Source organism: Podarcis muralis, chromosome 2, assembly GCF_964188315.1.
Source record: "Podarcis muralis chromosome 2, rPodMur119.hap1.1, whole genome shotgun sequence".
NCBI lineage: Eukaryota > Metazoa > Chordata > Lepidosauria > Squamata > Lacertidae > Podarcis > Podarcis muralis.
Window position 1 is genome coordinate 9,273,434 of NC_135656.1, and position 14,097 is coordinate 9,287,530.

A 14,097-nucleotide genomic window follows, 5' to 3' on the forward strand; every position below is an offset into this window, starting at 1 on the left:
ACCTTCTGATCGGCAAGTCCTAGGCTCTGTGGTTTAACCCACAGTGCCCCCCGCATCGCCTGCATTTTATAGTGATGTGCAATTAGAGGCAACGTCTTGCTGGCCAGGACTTTTGGATTTTCTTTCCAGTGCTACCACCCGCCACCTATGAAGAACAATATCTCCTCTTTGTTTTGGTTTCCGGCATAAAAGGCAGCTTCTGCGTCATGTCACACTCTAGAGCAGAGATGGCCAACTCTGAATTCTTGGAGTACGGCTCCCATCAGCCCCAGCCAGCATGGCCAATAGTAAGGGATGATGGGAGTTGTAGTCCAACAATGTCTGGACAGTGCTCAGTTGACAATCCATGTTCTAGAGCCACCAAGACCCAGGACCCAGGGTGGGATATGCAAATGAAGGGGTGGAGTTATGCAGATAGGCACTTACTTGATTCTTACTGAATCCCACCAGGCTGATAAACACCAAGGTTGACAGAATGAGGGCCAGTGTGCAAGTAGAATTTACACAGATTTGAATCCATACCCATCTACCCAGCTCCCTGGGTGACCTTGACCCAGTCGCTTGTCTCAGCCTAACCTACTTCACAGGGTTGTTGTGAGGATAAAATGGGAAGCAAGGTGATCCATTAGTAGCTTGGAAGAAAGGGCAGGACAAAATGGCCTAAAAAATAGACAGATTTTACCAACTATTGGAGACATCTCATATGCAACATTTATATCATTTCCAAAAGGTTTGGGCAGGAAATCTACCTGACAATCCTGGCTCCATGTTACTTAGTGGGATCAGAACATGCTATTTTCCACCTGTTGGAATAGTCTCAGTAATATTTCCACTGATTCATTTTCATAATGTATGTAAGTGTTCCAGAGCAATTTTTGAAATTCACCAGCTGCAAGCGAAGATGCCATCTGGAGGTGCATAACTAGGGATCTTTGGATCTTGCCTCTTTTCACACACTAACAACACATCCTGTCGAATTCTATCCATGATATTTTATCTGCACAATCAGAATGAATTGCAGGAACCAAAAAAACTCTCATTGCAAAATACAACTGGCCCCAAAATGGCAACTAGACATTCTGTGTTGGCAACTGTAACCCTGGTTTAACGAGCCACTGGGCACCTTGCTTATATATCTGAGTTTCTATTCTAACACTGAGAGTTAACCCAAAGAGAAACCGAATACAGTGGTACCTCGGGTTACATATGCTTCAGGTTACATACGCTTCAGGTTACAGACTCTGCTAACCCAGAAATAGTACCTCGGGTTAAGAACTTTGCTTCAGGATGAGAACAGAAATCGTGCTCCGGCGGTGCGGCCGCAGCAGGAGGCCCCATTAGCTAAAGTGGTGCTTCAGGTTAAGAACAGTTTCAGGTTAAGAACGGACCTCCAGAACGAATTAAGTACTTAACCCGAGGTACCACTGTACCCTGTTGCCTTCCCTGCTGCGCAGTACAGTGGGCACACAGAAGCATGTCCCTATCTTTCAAACAGAATTATTATTTTGTTTGTGGTAGTTGGAGATCCCACTGTAGGTATACAGGTAAAGGTAAAGGGACTCCTGGCCATTAGGTCCTGTCATGACCGACTCTGGGGTTGTGGCGCTCATCTCGCTTTATTGGCCGAGGGAGCCGGCATACAGCTTCCGGGTCATGTGGCCAGCATGACTAAGCCGCTTCTGGCGAACCAGAGCAGCACATGGAAACGCCATTTACCTTCCCACCGGAGTGGTACCTATTTATCTACTTGCACTTTGACGTGCTTTCAAACTGCTAGGTTGGCAGGAGCAGGGACCGAGCAACGGTTGGAGATACCACCGTAGGTATAAAGGTAAAGGTACCCCTGCCCGTACGGGCCAGTCTTGACAGACTCTAGGGTTGTGCGCCCATCTCACTCAAGAGGCCGGGGGCCAGCGCTGTCCGGAGACAATTCCGGGTCACGTGGCCAGCGTGACCAAGCTGCTCTGGCGAGCCAGAGCCACACACGGAACACCGTTTACCTTCCCGCCAGTAAGCGGTCCCTATTTATCTACTTGCACCCGGGGGTGCTTTCGAACTGCTAGGTTGGCAGGCGCTGGGACCGAACAATGGGAGCGCACCCCGCCGCGGGGATTCGAACCACCGACCTTTCGATCGGCAAGCCCTAGGCGCTGAGGCTTTTACCCACAGCGCCACCCACATCCCTCACCACCGTAGGTATAGCCAGTTTTAAAACTGTTGAAGGCTTGTGATAGGCAGGAGTCCTGCTGTATCAGGCCAAAGGCCCATCTAGTCTAGTGTCCTGGCCTTGCAGTGGTCAACAAGATGCCTAAAGGAAACTTGCAAGCAGAACCTGAGGACAACAGCCCACCTGCCCACCTGCCCACCTGCGATTCCCAGCAGCTGGTCTTCAGAGGCATCCTGCTGGGGACATTGGAGACAGAACATCTCCAGCTTGGGAACAAACATAGGAACATGGAAAGCTGCCTTATGCCAAGTTGGAGCATTGGTCCAGCTAGTTCTGCATCATCTCTACGAACTGGCAGAGCCTCTCTCTCTTTCAGAGACGAGTCTTTCGCAGCACAACTTGGAAATGCCAGAGATTGTACCTGAGACCATCTGTATTGCAAAGCAAATCCTTCAGCTATGGCCCTGGTAGATAAATTAACCCCAGACCTTTCCCAAACACATATGAGCCGGTCAATATACAGTTTATTCTAACCCAAAATCCTTCAGTCTGAGAGGTGCAACCCCTAAGTGGAGGTTTCATCTGTCCTCAGGTTTGTACCAAAATCACTTCAGGACTCCACATGCCAAAAACATCGATAAGGAACCCTGGTGTCAAACAAAACAAAAACGAAACAACTGAGCTGCGGTGTTCTGAAGCATTGATTCAAAGGATTCGCATAGTTGCATCTGACCAGACCAAGATAGTAAGGGGGTGCATAGTGCCCCCTGCTGGATGAGGCCCTGAAGCACTTCCGTGCCCCCTCTTTCAACAACACAAACTTGCTTAAAGGCATCCTCTCCTAAACCCCTCTGTGCTTCCACATCCCCCAGCTCCATATCAGAAATACATGCTGATCCTAACCTTCTCACTGCAGCGGATGAACAGATCCCATAACACCATTCACGTAACAAAAGCTACCATAGAGATATCAACATTTTCAAAGGTAGGGGGTTGGCTTTTGAAAAATGGGGTTCTATAGTCCTAAGATGGTTGGGAACCACTTGGTGAATACAGCAACATAACCCCCATCCACCCTATAGCCATGTGGCATGCCTGTTGTGGAGGGCTGGAGGCCTACCGGAGATAAGTGACTTTCCCAAGGTCATAGAGGAAGTGTGTGGCAAAAAAGGAGACTCTTTATTGTCCGTATTCTAGTTTATAAGCCCCAGCTGAGACTCTTTGCTTCATAGCACCCAATAGTGTGGGAGGCTTCCCTCCATCCCTCCCCCCCCCATCCTAAAATAATAAAAAAATAGGGGGGAAGCTACCAAAGATTGCATAATGAGACTATTGAAATGAGACAGATGGATGGAAAAGCAGAATGGACGGGGGGTGGGGGTGGATTTGCTTTCCTTTGCTCCAGCAGATGACTCTCCCTACCTAAAAAAACATCTCCCCCCCCCCCCGACTCCAACAGTCATAGTTCTTCCATGGGGGAAGAGGAGACTACAGCTGTTCTCTTCCACAACCTTAGCAATACACTCCTGAATTCACTGTATTCCTGAATTCCTGTAACACCATTTTTACAATCTAGTGAATCCCATATTCAGGGTAATATAAAAACGGTAAGTGAGGGGGGAGGGTGGCCTTCCTTGTTTTGTAGGCCAAGGGGGGGGGGGATTCTAATTTGTTTTCACAATTCTAAATATAGGGCCAGTGTGGTGGTAATTTTTCTCAGAGCATGAAATATGTGCTGAATGTGGGGTTTTGTTTGTTTTGGAGCACCAGATCTGAAAGACAAAGCCAACAAATAACAAGAGAGAGTGTGCCTCTGAGCACATGCAGAGTACATTTCCTCATTATTAACTACAGTATAGCAGATCCCAAACATCTAATCGTCGGGGCAGGGTTTCCACAGCAGAGGTTGCTGTTGTCAGGCAGGTTTGAAGGGGCAGCCCCTCTGAATTAAACGGGAATAATAATCTAGTAGTGGTTATTCGAAATTAGATAAAGGGGAGAGGTGCAAGCACACAAAACTCTTGTATGGCTCTGGCGCTGGAGACCATGAAAACAGAATCCCCTCTTCTCCCCTCCCCTCGCCTGGCTCCTGGCTCCCCCTCCCCCTTCCCCAGCTGCCAGCCCTGGGGAATCTCGGTCCATCTGCCTCCTCATCCTTCACTCGCCTCCTCTCTTTTCCCTCCAGCATCCTCCACACCGGGCCCAAGGAGGACCACTCTGCGGGCAAAGGCAGGCCACGGGGAGGGCAGCCCCGGCCAGCCACTTGGCCTCGAAGCAGCCGCATCCTTCCATCTCTGGCTCTAAGCAAAGTGGACGGGTTGGGGGGGGGGCGGAGAGGAAGCGCAGAAGGTGAAACCCAATCCAAGGCACCGATGGCGCAAATCCATCCTTCATCCACAGTTCGATTGAGGCTGCTGCGCCCTCTCTGCCGTCCCTGTAACCATCCAAGCAGGTGGGGGGGGAGATGGGGGCTGCTCTTCGGAAAGGGGGGTGGGGAAGGAGAGGGCATCCTTCTGCCTCCCCCCCTCCCCGTCAAGATTACTTGTAGGGCTAAGTAAAGACCACAGCCGTGCCTTTTCCCTCCTGCAAAGTCACACCGTGGAGGCAAACCGAAACACCAAATATTTGCGGGGTGGGGGTGTTGAAAGAGAGGAGGACGCAAGATGAACCCCTCCAAGCGGTGCTCAGCAGAGATCTGAGCCAGCATCAGGTTAAGCGCTAGCGAGGACCAGCAGCAGCAGCAACAGCAGTGAAAAAGCATCCTTTCGCCAGGACTGGACATCCTTTGCTCCGCGCCATCATTGCCTCTCCATCCATCCATCCCTCCATCCAGACCTCCCCTCCCCCACCAGCTCCATCCCCGGGCGGCCCGAGCCTCTGCCCACCCCGCACCATAATCCATCTCGTCTCCTAACCCCGATCTCCCCACCCCGATACCCCAGATGCGGATCCTGCGCCCCGCCGTCCCTTACCTCCGCCCGGCAGCGCAGCCTCTCCTCGCAGCCGACGATCCAGCGGCTGCAGCGGCAACAAAAGCGCCCGCTCCTCCTCCTCTTCCTCCTCCTCCTCCTCCTTTCCCCCCGCTCCGTCAGCCGGGCAGGCCGGTCCCCATCTGGCTAATCACCGCGCTCCCCGGACACGAGCGCCGCCGCCGCCAGCAGCAGCTCCAAGGAGGAGGATGCGCATCTTCCGCGGCCAAGGCGCGGCGCAAAGATGGAGACGTCCAGGGGGTCCTCCCGGAGCCGGCGCCGGGTAGGCCTTGGGGGCCCGGGCTTCCTCTCCGCTTTCCTGGATCCGCGCGCTCCTGGCCGGCCGCCGCGCACGATCAGCACCGCCAGCTCCGCTCCCTCCCTGCGGCCGGTGCCACCCCGGGGACAGACACGCCCTGGGCCAGGGGGACTTGCGACGGCCTCGGGCAGAGCCGGCCGAGCGCCAGCCTCTTAAAGGAGAAGCGGCCTCCCGTGGAAGCGCGCGAGGTAGCCTCTTCGCCCCCGACAGCATAAAAGACGCTTCTTTTATTGGTTACATTTTTATACCACCTCCTCTCCCGGTTCGTCCTCTCAACAACCCCGTGAGGTAGGCTAAGAGACGGTGACTGGCCCAAGGTCACACAGGGAGCTTCTTGGCTGAGTGGGGATTTGAACTCGCTGTGGTCTAAACCACTGAGCCTAGGACTTGCCGATCAGAAGTTCAAATCCCCGCGACGGGGTGAGCTCCCGTTGCTCGGTCCCTGCTCCTGCCAACCTAGCAGTTCCAAAGCACAAAGTGCAAGTAGATAAATAGGTACCACTCCAGCGGGAAGGTAAATACCGTTGCCCTGCGCTGCTCTGGTTCGCCAGAAGCAGCGTAGTCATGCTGGCCACAGTGACCCGGAAGCTGTACGCCAGCTCCCTCGGCCAATAAAGTGAGATGAGCGCCGCAACCCCAGAGTCGGCCACAACTGGACCTAACGGTCAGGGGTCCCTTTACCTTTTTACTCCCAGTTCGAATTCCAACCATGACGCTTATAGGAGCCATCTCCTAGTGGTTGAAGGGTCTTCGTGCCCCCCATAAAATATTTGAGGGGGCCACCCCCCCCCAGTTGATGGACATTGCCATTTAAATGGTGTGTGTTCACTGCATCATGTGATCAAGAAGGGCTTACCTGACTCCCCCCCATATTTTATTCAAGTTGGCACCCCTGATATGCCATACTGGCTTTTAAAGTATAATAATAATAATAATAATAATAATAATAATAATAATAATAATAATAATACTTTTATTTATACCGCACCCTCCCCGGCCAGAGCCTGGCTCAGGGCAGCTAACACCAGTAAAATTACAATAAAAACATAATGGGGGGGGGGGTGGAGAAAGAAAAAACAAAAACAAAACCCAATTTATAATTAGGGTTAAAATACAATTTCTTTTTTTTTTAAAAAAAGAAATTTTTATTAAGTTTCTTTTCTTACGTTCAGGAGTATACAGAATAAAGAAAAAAGAAAAAGAATAAAAAAAGAAGAAATATATAAAAATCCAACTTTCCATAATATTTTCAAAAATCCAGCTGGACTTCCCCACATCCTCCAGACCCTGCGTTCTTTATAGTAAAAACGTCAGCAATTTGTTACCTTGTTTCATAACTTACTGTATCTTTCAATTATCATGTTTCTAAATTTACAATGTTGTATCCCAATTCTTGTACATTTAAAATAAACATAATAAAGTTATTTCATGTTTCCACCTCTTCTTTCTTATAACTTAGTTTTCAATTCACCTAATCAAGTTGCAGAAGCAAAAGTTTCCTAATCGTGCACATTCTTAGGATTCATACAACTTATAATGTTTTTGCAAATAGTCCTTAAATTTTTTCCAGTCCTCTTCCGTTGTTTCCTCTCCCAAATCTCGGATTCTGCCAGTCATTTCAGCCAGTTCCATGTAGTCCATCAACTGCGTCTGCCATTCCTCCAGCGTGGGTAAATCTTGTGTCTTCCAGTACTTTGCGATGAGAATTCTTGCTGCTGTAGTAGCGTACATAAACAAAGTTCTATCCTTCTTTAACACTTTCTGGTCCACCATGCCCAGGAGGAAGGCCTCTGGTTTCTTGGGAAAGGTAAATACCTTTTTTAACTCATTGTAAATCACTTCCCAGAAGGCCTTCACTTTTGGGCAGGTCCACCAGAGGTGAAAGAATGTCCCTTCAGCCTCCTTACATTTCCAACATTTGTTGTCAGACAGGCGATATATCTTAGCAAGCTTGACTCGGGTCATGTACCACCGGTATATCATTTTCATAATGTTTTCCTTCAAGGTATTACATGCCGTGAATTTCATTCCGGTGTTCCATAACCTTTCCCAGTCCTCAAACATGATGTTATGCCCAATATCCTGTGCCCATTTTATCATAGCAGATTTAACTGTCTCATCCTGTGTATTCCATTTAAGCAGCAAGTTGTACATTCTCGAAAGTGTCTTAGTTTTTGGTTCTAACAATTCCGTTTCTAGTTTTGATTTTTCCACCTGGAAACCAACTTTTTTATCTATTTTAAAAACCTCTTGAATTTGAGCATAATGTAGCCAGTCTCGCACCTTGTTTTTTAATTTCTCCAGGCTCTGCAACCTCCAGTTGTCTCCAATTTTTTCAATTATTTCCCAATATTTCGGCCAGTAGGCCTCCATGTTGGGTCTTTTTCGAGCCTTGGCCTCCACCGGTGATAGCCACCTCGGGGTCTTACTCTCTAGTAAGTCTTTGTATTTGTATCTCTAGTAAGTCTTTGTATTTCGTCCAGACCATAAATATTGCTCTTCTGACAATATGGTTTTTAAACAATTTATGAACTTTAACCTTGTCGTACCACAAATATGCATGCCAACCAAAAGCATTGTCGGCTGAAATGACGAGCAGAATCCGTGACCAGGGAAAAGATACGGCGCAGGAAGATTGGAAAAAGTTTAAAGAGTATCTTAAAAAATATTGTAAGATAATTGAAGTTTAGAAAAATGTTGGATTGGATATTAAGGGGTTAAAAGCAGCAAGGGATAACTGGAAGAAAATAACTGATATTGAAATTACTTTAAGAATAGGGAAAAGATTTGCTGAAAATTGAGTATGAAATTAGAATACAGAAAGGGAAGGTATGAGGAAGTCGCGAAAGTAAGCTTAAAGAAAGTTACAACTGAGCTTATATGTGTTTTATTTCTTGTATTTCTATGTTATGTTCTTTTTTCTTTTTTTTGTTTTTCTTCTTTCTGTCTTTTGTTATGATGTTTGTTAAAATTTTAATAAAAATTTAATTTAAAAAAAACAAAAACCAAAAGCATTGTCAAACCCTTCCAGATCTAGGACATCAGTGTTCTCCAACAGAAACCAATCCTTCAACCAGCAGAAGGCTGCAGATTCATAATACAACCTCAAGTCTGGCAGGGCAAACCCCCCTCTTTCTTTCGAATCAGTTATTATTTTAAACTTTATTTGGGGCTTTTTGCCCTGCCAAACAAACTTGGAGATGTCCTTCTGCCACTTTCCAAAACATTCCACTCTGTCCACAATCTGTAGGGCTTGGAACAAAAATAACATTTTCGGCAATACATTCATTTTTATAGCTGCAATTCGACCCAACAAGGAAAGTTTCAATCTTGACCAAATTTCCAAATCTTTTTTGATTTCCGCCCAGCATTTTTCATAATTGTCTTTAAATAAGTTCAAGTTTTTGGTGGACAAGTGGACCCCTAGGTATTTCACCTTTTTAACAACACTTAGTTCTGTCTCTTTCTGAAACCCATCTGTTTCTGTAGGTGTCAATTTTTTGGCCAAAACCTTAGTTTTTTGCTTGTTCAACTTAAAACCCGCCACCCGACCAAATTCATGGATCAATTCTAAAACTCTTTTTGTACTAGATTCTGGCTCCTGTAATGTTAAAACCAAGTCATCTGCAAAAGCTTTCAGTTTATATTGTTTCACTCCGACCAAAATACAATTTCAAATGCAGCCTCATTTTAATAGTAGCCCATATACTGCATTCCAAAGCAGCCCCACATACAGTGGTACCTCGGGTTAAGTACTTAATTCGTTCTGGAGGTCCGTACTTAACCTGAAACTGTTCTTAACCTGAAGCACCACTTTAGCTAATGGGGTCTCCTCCTGCTGCCGCGCCGCCGGAGCACGATTTCTGTTCTCATCCTGAAGCAAAGTTCTTAACCCGAGGTACTATTTCTGGGTTAGTGGAGTCTGTAACCTGAAGCGTATGTAACCCGAGGTACCACTGTATATTATCAGAGTAGTTCTTACGAGAACCTTGCAAGAAGGTCAGTGTTCTCATTCCCATGTGGAAGAAAACAAAAGGAAGGGGCGCTGGGCATCTTATTATATTTATATTCCACCTTTTTTCCAAAGAGGCGCCTGGTTCTCCCTCTCCCTCCATCTTATCATCCCAACAACCCTGTGAGGTAGGTCCGGCACTGAGAAAGGCTGTGATTGGCCCATGGTCACCCAGTGAATGAGTTGAACCTTGTCTCCCAGCTCCTAGTCTGACACTGCTGCACCACATGGGCTCTTCTCCTAGGCAGAGCATGAGACTTGATTTTAGGGTCGTGGGTTCGAGTTCCACCTTGGGCAAAAAAAATTCCTGCATTTCAGTGGGTTGGACTAGATGACCCTTGGGGTCCCTTCCAACGCTACAATTCTATGGAATCGGAGTGATGGGATGTGAGAATGAGTATCAGCGCTGGAGCAGGAGCTGGCATTCCAGGACTTCAAGCAGCAGGTATAATATCAGTATTGTTAGCAGGACTGGGGAATCTTTTTCAGCCCAGTGCCACGTTCTATTATGGGCAATATTTCAGGGGCCACACAGGGAGAGGATTGAGGTCTGGACAGGTAGGATGGTTCCTGGTCACTCAGCTATCATCTACGGTTCAATTCTCACACCCCTTGCCCTGAGATAGGGAATCCAGGGGGGTTGATGGACTTTGCTGAAATGGCTAAAATGACCAGAAGAATCAGAAATCAAGAAGACCAAAATTTTAATAATAGGGAAAAATTGTAACTTATCTTAAAGACCATTGTAAACAGTTAAAATCGTTAGTAGGATGGAGAAGTAAAAGATTTGGATCATCAAAAAAGATGCGGGAAGAAGAGATTAAATTAGGACCCACAAAGGGGAGGATGGAAGTCCAGGAGATCCCTTGGAATCTAGTTTTTATTCTTTATGTTTTATATATATCTGTAAAACTTTAATTTGAAAAACCAAAGAAATAAATTAAAAATAAAAACAAGAGAATCCAGGGGGTTGATTTACTGTGAAAGGGATGGGGAGGGAGCTGAGGCCTCCCATGATTTCGCCTACTGCTGCCTCCACTATCTGAATTAGTTATCAAGAGTCTGCAAAATCTGGCTTTTTTTTGTAGCTTTTGGGGGTTTGGAGTCAAAACCGTTGTCCATGCCTGAAGCAGCAAGCGGTCTGTGCTCAGAAAGCAAGACTGCAATTCATTCAGGGCAGAGGAGCAGTTGGAAGATCCTCCAGATGTTGATAGACTACCATTCCCATCATCCCAGACCATTGGCCTTGCTGACTGACTGGGGATGATGGGAGTGAGTCCCACATGGGGATGTCACCACAGTGGCTATTACTGATTAAAGCTATTGAGAGTCTCAACCCAATGCCAAGCTAGTTGAAACTTAAGCTGCAATTCTGTGTCCAGATCAAGGGAAGTAATAGCCCCACTCTATTCTGCCTTGGTCAGACCACACCTGGAATATCTGAATGACCCAGAGGAGAACTGGGTGAAAGTGTTGTGGTCAGATGGGACCAAAATCGAGCTATTTGGCATCAACTCAACTCGCCGTGTTTGGAGGAGGAGGAATGCTGCCTACAACCCCAAGAACACCACCCCCACTGTCAAACATGGAGGGGGAGATATTATGCTTTGGGGGTGTTTGGGGGACAGGACACCTTCACCGCATCGAAGGGAAAATGGATAGGACCATGTATCACCTCCTTCCCTCAGCCAGGGCATTGAAAATGGGTTGAGGATGGGTATTCCAGCATGAGTTACCCAAAACACACGGCCAAGGCGACAAAGGAGTGGCTCAAGAAGAAGCACATTAAGGTCCTGGAGTGGCCTAGCCAGTCTCCAGACCTTAATCCCATCGAAAATCTGTGGAGGGAGCTAAAGGTTCGAGTAGCTACACATCAGCCTCGAAATCTTACTGACTTGGAGAGGATCTGCAAAGAGGAGTGGGACAAAATACCTCCTGAGGTGTCTGCAAACCTGGTGGCCACCTACAAGAAACGTCTGACCTCTGTAATTGCCAACAAGGGTTTTGCCACCAAGTACTAAGCCATCTTTTGCAAAGGGATCAAGTGTTTATTTCCCTCATTATAATGCACATCAATCTCTGACTTTTGTCTTCTGGGTTTCTGGGGGTTTTCCTGTTGTTATTCTGTCTCTCGCAGCTACAATAAACCTACCATTAAAATTATGGACTGGTCATTTCTTCATCAGGGGGCAAACGGGCAAATTTAGCAGGGGATCAAATACTTTCCCCCCTCGCTGTACCTGCTTGCTGATGCTTTCAAAGAACTCTAAAAGGTTATTGAGGCAAGACTTACCTTTGCAGAACCCATGCTGATTCTTCTTCAGCAAGGCTCATTACATGTGATCATTTTATCTTCAAATATGCTTTCAACCAATTTACCCAGAACAGGAACCGAACAAACGTGCCAGACTTCCCAGACCCACCCACTATTATCCATTTTCTAAAAAACTGGCATTGCCTTGGCAACTTTCCAGTTCTCCTGTACAGAGGTCGATCACAGAGACAAGTTACATATTTTTGTTGCAAGGTCAGCAAGTTCGCATTTGAATTCTTGAAGATCGCTGCTCTGGACACACCTATTTGGTCAAGATTTCCATGTTCTGAAGTAAACCTTCTGGTCTCCTCTTGCTACCCATGCTGGTGTCCTCTCGGCCTTTGGTAGTACCTTACCTGATTTGGAGTACGTAGTCTGGCTGATCTACTATTGTGGCTTTGAATATCCCCCCCACCATCTCTTGAATTCCCCTTTCATCTTCCTTTTTACCAATCTCTTTGTTATTATTATTTTCGTAAATGTCCTCCTTAGTGGAAGTTGTGTTAGACTTACTTGGCCATTGTCAGCTCGTGGGTGTGGATAGGTGTGGGTGTCCTGAGGGATTGGGATCATAGACTACAGTGGTACCTCGGGTTACAGATGCTTCAGGTTACAGACTCCACTAACCCAGAAATAGTATCTCGGGTTAAGAACTTTTCTTCAGGATGAGAACAGAAATCATGCGGCAGCGGCGGGAGGCCCCATTAGCTAAAGTGGTACCTCAGGTTAAGAACATTTTCAGGTTAAGAACGGACCTCCAGAACGAATTAAGTTCTTAACCTGAGGTACCACTGTACCATTTTCTCCAACTGACCCAACAATGCCGGGACTGTCACGAAAACCCTGAAGCCACCATGGAACGGTCTCCCTCAGGAGGTTGTGGACTCTCCTTCCTTGGTGGTTTTTAAGCAGAGCTTGGATGGCCATCTGTCATGGATGCTTTAGCTGAGATTCCTGCATTGCAGGGGGTTGGTCTAGATGACCCCTGGGGTCCCTTCCAACTCTACGATTCTACAATCGTGGCTTCTCACTTTCTCACGCTGAGTCCTGAATTCCCATCTATGTTGAGCTATCCTAACAGGAAATGATTATACACCCAGGGTGGGGAACTTGCGACCTTCGAGATGTTGCTGAGCTACAACTCGCATCAGTCCCAGAAAGTACCACTGTACAGTGTTGAGCTGGATTGGGATCACAGACTACAGTCCAATGCACACATGTATATATCCCATGAACACAGTAGGGCCTGCTTTCAATTGGGTGTAAGTAGGTCACACTGCAAGAACTGCAAGTCCATCTCCTGCTTTTTGATAAATCGGTTGACCATTTTTTGCACAGGACCAGCATCTCAGCGTAGGTCCCTTTCTGTGATACTGAAGAAATAACTTGTTGCCACAAGCTGTTCTCCAGACCTAGGCAGGTTTCTTTCAATTGCTTATTACAGTAAGCCAGCAAGTGTCCCCTTAACTCTCAGCTTCGCAGATTAGTTGATTAATCTACCAACTGAAGCTTCATAGAATCACAGAACTGTAGAGGTGGAAGGAACTCTGAGGCTCATTTCGTCCAAGCCTCCGCAATGCAGGAATATGCAGCTGTCCCACATGGGAACCGAACCTGTGACCATGGCGTTATCAGCACCATGCTCTAACCAACTGAACCAGCCATCTGTGTGTTCAGCTTGCAGCCCCATTAAGCAGCATTATTCCTTAGTTAATCCTATATGTTTAATAATAATAATATTTATACCCCGCCCATCTGCCTGGCTTTCCCCAGCCACTCTAGGCGGCTCCCAACAGAATTAATGATGATAATAATAATAATAATAATAATAATAATAATAATGCAATAAAACATCAAACATTAAAAACTTCCCTAAACAGGGCTGCCTTCAGAGGTCTTCTAAAAGTCAGAGAGTTGTTTATTTCCTTGACATCTGATGGGAGGGTGTTTCACAGGGCGGGTGCCACCACCGAGAAGGCACTCTGCCTGGTTCCCTGTAGCTTCACTTATCGCAGGGAGGGAACTGCCAGAAGGCCATTGGAGCTCAGTGTCCGGGCTGAATGATGGGGGTGGAGATGCTCCTTCAAGTATACTGGGCTAACGCCGTTTAGGGCTTTCAAGGTCAGCACCAACACTTTGAATTGTGCCCGGAAATGTACTGGAAGCCAACAGCCTTCATGCACTTCCACTGTAGTACTCAAGTTTATATTTTGATCTAAAGACTGCTAAGTGTCTTAAGCAATTCCTAGGAAGGTGCACGAGCTCCACATGTGTGTGTGCCCTTGCCACCTATACACCCCTCCCATTAACTTCAGT

The 14,097-nt window shown here is 46.9% G+C and overlaps 1 protein-coding gene across 1 annotated transcript in view; it reads right to left on the reverse strand.

Moving 5' to 3' along the window:
- Window positions 1-5,643, reverse strand: part of MAP3K12 (mitogen-activated protein kinase kinase kinase 12) — a 122,970-nt gene extending 117,327 nt beyond the window's left edge. The window contains exon 1 of the mRNA XM_028721558.2: window positions 5,140-5,643. The gene's annotated coding sequence lies outside the window, so the exon portion shown is untranslated. The remainder of the gene's footprint in view (window positions 1-5,139) is intronic.
- Window positions 5,644-14,097: the final 8,454 nt, after the last annotated feature.